The sequence below is a fragment of the Vulpes lagopus genome, chromosome 8 (genome assembly GCF_018345385.1).
Source record: "Vulpes lagopus strain Blue_001 chromosome 8, ASM1834538v1, whole genome shotgun sequence".
NCBI lineage: Eukaryota > Metazoa > Chordata > Mammalia > Carnivora > Canidae > Vulpes > Vulpes lagopus.
The window spans coordinates 14,627,015-14,633,014 of record NC_054831.1 but is presented as its reverse complement, the minus strand read 5'-3'; the positions used below and the strand labels follow the sequence as shown (position 1 = coordinate 14,633,014).

At 51.0% G+C, this 6,000-nt stretch overlaps 1 protein-coding gene across 1 annotated transcript in view; it reads left to right on the top strand.

The window, feature by feature from the left end:
* The first annotated feature begins 362 nt into the window (after window positions 1-362).
* Window positions 363-6,000, top strand: part of LZTS1 (leucine zipper tumor suppressor 1) — a 51,627-nt gene continuing 45,989 nt past the window's right edge. The window contains exon 1 of the mRNA XM_041764939.1: window positions 363-511. The gene's annotated coding sequence lies outside the window, so the exon portion shown is untranslated. The remainder of the gene's footprint in view (window positions 512-6,000) is intronic.

The window sequence follows — 6,000 nt, the reverse complement described above, 5'->3', positions numbered from 1 at the left end:
CGGAGCGCGCGTTCCTGGGAAGGCAGGGACAGGACCACGACGGGAAGAGTCGCAGGAGGGGGAGGGCGGCGGGCAGGGAGAGAGGCTCAGGGCCGCCCGAGGTGGGAGCGGAGAGACGGGGCCCGGCGGCCGCCGACCCCAAGTGCGGGGCAGCCCCAGCTGTCAGCCGGGAACAAAGGCCGCCGAGCAGCAAGCGAGAGGCTGCGAGCCGCGCCCGGCCAATGAGCGGCGCCGGCGCTCGCCCCGCCCCGCCCCGCCCCGCCCGCCCCGCCCCGCCCCGCCCCGCGCCCCGCCCCGCCCTCGGCTCCCGGACCCCGCGCGGAGGCCGGCGCGCCGGGAGCGGGCGGGCGGGCTGCGGACGCGCGCGGAGGCCGAAACTTTCTCCCGCCGCCCGGTCCGGCGAGCCGGCGCCGCGAGCCCGCAGCCCTGCGGAGACGGCCGGGACCTCACTGCAGCCCCCCGGCCCCCCCCAGGAAGCGATGCCCGAGTCAGCCGGAGGCGCAGGGGGCAGGTAAGGTGCGCTGCACGGGGTCCTCCTCCGCCGCGCCCCGGGCGCTCGGGCTCGGGGGCACCCGCGCTCCCCGCCGCGTCCCGGGCGTCCGGGCGTCCGTCGGTCTTTGTCTGTGTCGGCGTCCGTCTGGGTGTCTTTGTCTCTGCACGTAACTGTCAGGGTCTTTCTTTGCCCCCTTCGCCGGGGTGGGTGCTGCTGCTCGGGACCCAGCCTGGAGGAAGGGATGCTGCGCCCGTCCTCGCGGCTTTGTCTCCGTCTCCTGCACCCTGGCTGCATCTGCTTCCAGCCCCGAATCTGATCTTGCTGGACACGAAGTGTTGGGTGACACTGATGTCTGAGATGAGCAAAAGGGGAAGTGTGCGTGAGCCCAGAGGGTCCCTGGCCCCAGACGGAGGGTGTGACAGCTGGAGTCTGGACCCTGCGCTTGGCCGTCTGAACCCTGGAGATGGGCCGTGTCCGTGCTCACGGGGTGGCAGGGACACTGGTGCAGTTAGAGGTTTGGGACGTCTCACTGAAGGAATGTGTCACGGGGGCTGAGCTGGATAGAGAGGGGCTCCTTGAACGTGGAAAGTGGCCCCCTGGAGTTGTGGGTCAACAAGGATCAGTCGTAGACTTGCCATTCAGCCAGATTAACACACACACAGCCCCACACCTACACACACACCACGTTCACTTCTTTCTCTCACCGGCCAAAGGCAGCCAGCCCCTGACTCCCTCCCCACCCCTACACACACACACACACACACACACACACTCTTCAACATGCTGAACTCCAGCTTTCAGAGCATAAAACTCAGCAGCAACAGGCATCAAAACACCACAGGCCAGGTGATCTTTCTCCTTCTGCTCGAAATGGAAAGGAGTGAACTCTGGAGCAAATGAATGTTCTGCTTGCCCACAAGAATGTCAGGCCTAGGAAAGTGCTTGGGACTTGTTAGCTTCAGAGCCCTCGGTTCCCTAAGAACAAAAAGAGTGCTTAGGGATCTGAGCATCTAGATTTCCTGGATCCCCCCCCCTCTCCCATTCCATCCACACCCTCCTGCAACCATCAACCCTGGTCTTCGGTCTTAGGTGCTGGGCAGACTAGCATGGAGGGACTGAGTTCTGGAGAGCTCTTGGCAGGAGCTGTGCCAGATAAAGGGTCTCCTGCTCTGCTGGAAGTGCAGCCTAGTGGCAACCAGAGGAGCAGAGAAGTCTAGCCAGAGAGAGATGAGCTGTGTGTGTGCTTGGCAAGTCTTCCAGAACCAACGACCCTGAGAAGACTCTGTGGGTAGGGACTAGACAGTGCTTGTAACCTGAGCTTCCTCTAAGTCCAAAAACAATTTTCTGTGGGTATACTGGGGAACATATAGGTGCTAAAGCATACACACACACACACATACACACACACGAAAATGGGTATTAGAGACAGCTTTTACAGGTGGGAAGGGTGTTTGTGTTCAAGGGTGAGAAGAGCAGAGTGTGTGGGTGGAAATCTGTGGGCAGGGGCATACACACTAATCAGGTCTGGCATTTACACCTTATATTTATCCAGTGCCTTTCTTCTGAGGTGCTTTCTCCACATCACAGACGTTATCTCATTTGTTATCTCCTTTATCCTCACAATGTAACTACCAGGTTGGCATGAAGCATGGTTCATTCTCTGTGTTCTACCAGTGAAGAACGGGGGCCGGGCTTTCCCTAAGGTCCACAGCTAATAGGAGCAGAGTTAAGTTTAGCAAGTGGAAGTTCAAGTACGAGGTCTCAGCATCTGAGCAGATGGGTGTGTGGACATTCACTCTTCATGAAGTGAGAAAAAAAAAAACAGGTGGAGAAAAAGGATAGTCTTTCAGGAGTGTGTATGTGTAAGCAAAAAGGAGGATGGGATGTTCGAGATGGTTGTTACTTAACATTTATGGCAGCCTCTGTGCACCTACCTCACAAAGTAAAACCTGCTTTAACAATTCAGCTTATGCATTTGTGTGTCTGTCGAGGAGCCTCCTGTCTTGCCATGTGCATCCCAGTAGATGTGTGTTGAGGTGGCTGCCGTCTAAAGTGTGCCGCTGTGCAGTGTGTTGTCCGGGAGAGCCAATGCTTTGGGAGTGCATGAGGGAAAGATCCGCCGTGCAGTTTTGAGAAGCCACGTTTGTGCCTGTGTGGGCAAGGAGGTAGATGGGTTCCAACCATATAAAAATGGCTTCCTAATTCTAAAAAGTTATGTATATGCCTTTGCACTTATTCAACATTCACTTAATAAATATTCATTGGGTACCTACAAAATGCAAAGCTCTGGGCCAGGCGTAGCCTCATTAGACTATGAAGATGCATAAGGTAATGAGGGCAAACCTGTGGTTGATCAGCTTATAGACTGGTGTCATGGGTAATACTTAGCAACACCTAATACTGTTCACTAAGTACACTATGTGCCCAGTACTTGTTATTCATTATCTCATTTAATTCTCAGCGCAGCCCTGCAGGGTGTGTATGATTATTAGATGAGGAGAGTTAAATAATGTAGTTAGGGTAGAGGATGGAGGAGCAGGGGTTTGAACTCCACTCAGCTCAGCTCTGGCTCTTTCCATGTTCTTCTACTAACTTTGAAAAGAGAAATACATGTTTCTTCTCTATCAAATATTCTTACCCTGTCTCTCTACCTCCACCAAACAAGCTCCCACTTGCGCTTCTGGTCTTAACCATGAGAATCAACCCATCCAAGAAATCTTCCCCTCTTCTTTCCCTATGTCTGGGTTACATGCCTTTCTCTGAGTTCCTACCATCATTCCACACTATTCTGACATTTACCCACTGATCCTGAAGAGCCCAAATGGTTCTTAGAGGCAGAGATGATGTCATGAATGCCCAACTCATAGTATACTATTTGGCTACTATGAGTAGGCCCTTAGTAAATGGTTGCTTAATAAAGCAATGGGAAGAAGAGATATCGGGGACTGTTGGCAAGGAACATTTTCCCAGCACAGATTCCTGCATGGCCTCTGGCTTTCCTGCCCCTGTTATTGGGTCATCTCTTTCAGGGCCTCTGCCTAGACAGGGTTCCTTCGTCTCAGTTCCTAACTCCAGTTTGGGAACACAAGGAAAACCTAGCTCCTACCCACCCTGCCAACCTAGGCACTCTATCTCGGGGTCAGTCAACCAATGGATATACACTAGTGGGAAGTGGTAGGTATGATCTAGAATTAAGGTCTTAAAAATTGTGCAGTTGGAACCCCGGGAAGGCACAGGTTCCAAGGCAGTGATGAGGTGTTTCTAGGGGTTTGCTAACAAAAAAGTAGCCAGCTGTCTGGGGGATCTTTAGGCACTTTAAGTGGTAGTTCTTTGAGTTTCCTTTTGAATAGATCTTTATGCTGCTGCAGTCTGAAAATTGCTGATCTAAAATAGACACTTACGCTGTTGTTGGGAGTGTGAATTGCTACCATGTTTAGGGAGGCAGTCTGGCCATGATTCCCCCAAGGTCACATGGTTACAGTTTGGTGACTCCCGTCTCATGCCGTTTACACCACCCCATTATTTCTCATAGCAGGGTTGCCACGTGCCTTCTCAGGGGTTTGTGATTATTTTAGTTTCCCTAGAACTGTACATCACTATTTATTGAAGGTTTTCAAGGTGCCACAGAGATGGGGGATTTAAAAAAAATGGTTCAATAATGGCTTGAGACTAAAATTTGTGATGAGAATTGAGAAGAGGAACCAGCATATACATAAATCAATGACAAGTACATTGAAAATTGGATTGTACTAACTTTGAACACAGCAGCTGCTCAGCATGAGGGAGGGGAGCTCAAAGACACCAGGGAAGAAGTGGTCATGAACTAAACCTTGAAGTCAAACCTCAGGAAAGTATAAAAAGTAGACATAGCAGCAGCGAGGTCATAGTTCCAAGATGCAAGCTGAGACCTGAGGAAATGGAGCTTTTTCTTCCAAAGGGAACCCAGGTAGGAAATGTTTCCTCCTTCCATGTAGCTCAGCAAGGCACCCAGACCAGACAGAGCTGGGAAATGAAGGATGTGAAGTAACTCACCTCTAACAACTGCCTCCAGCAAAATGAGTGTGCAGATTGGCTCTGGATCCCCTTCTCCAAGGATTTAGAGAAGTGGGTGGAGATGTGTCAAAATCAGGCATGGTTGCGTTGGGCTTCGGGCTAGCTGCCGATTGGCAATGCTGCCTCTGTATCTGCAATCTCCATCCTGCTTCCTGCCAGACATCGACTTCCACCTGACAGTCTACCACCATCTCTAGGCTGCCTGTAATAATAATTTTAATAGCCTTTTTTATTTGTACAGGACTTTACATGTTAAAAAGGATATTATTATTGTTGCTGCTATTGTTGTTATTGTTAGTATCATTATCAACCCTGTGAGAAAGTATCTTCCACAATTTGGCATATGAGAAAACTGAAGGAACCTACTGGGGGTGAAGGGGTTCACCCCAGATTTTTTTTTTAACTTTCTTTTTTTTCTTTTTTTTATGATAGTCACACACAGAGAGAGAGGCAGAGACATAGGCAGAGGGAGAAGCAGGCTCCATGCACCGGGAGCCCGACGTGGGATTCGATCTCGGGTCTCCAGGATCGCGCCCTGGGCCAAAGGCAGGCGCTAAACTGCTGCGCCACCCAGGGATCCCTCACCCCAGATTTTAAGTGGAATGCTGGGATTTGAACCCAGCTGTCCTGACTCCCAATTCATTGCTATTATCACCCAATTGGCAGGCCTCATTAATTAGCAAATAGAATATGAGCGTGTGTATGTGTTAGCTAAAAGCTAAAATTAATTGTTCTAATCAATCCAGTAGACTGGTGATTTTTCTTGCTAAGTGATAGGCCAAATTGGTGTCTAAATAGATGTGATATGGGTTTTGTCCAGTACCTGGAACAAAGGCAGTAAAAAGTTGCCCTATCCAGATCACCCATAGATTAGCTTCCATGTCAGTTAATCACTGTGGGAGAGGATAAATGCCTTCAGAATGACAGCCAGCAGACACACACACACACACACACACACACACACACGTGCACACCCGAATTCATCCATTCATCTCTTTCACTGAGGCATGCTCTCCTCTGATATCCACACTCGCAGTCATATCCCATAACGTGAATCCTCAGACATTCCCAGATGGCAGGACCTGGAAGATCCACACCCTATGCCTACTTGGGTTGGTCTTTCTGTGGCATGATCTAAAGTGTGCTTGGATTGCCCCCCTCCTCGATGGCACAGAACCTCAATTTCTGCCATGCCCAGAGCAGTCTTTTGAATTACCATTAGTTCTTCAGAGCTTCAGAAGCTCCCAGGCCACAGCATCTACTAGAAGGAGAGCCCAATCTAGGTAAGACTCTCAGGCTAAGGCATACCCAAGGACACAGGCCCTCAAAAGTGCCAAAGTAGAGCTGAGATCAGGGGTGAGGGTAGGCATTGCTTTGAAAATCAGTTGCTGTTTAGGGATGAACCCTGCCCTGTGCATGAATATAACTGCAATGCATAGACTGCCAGGTGGCTG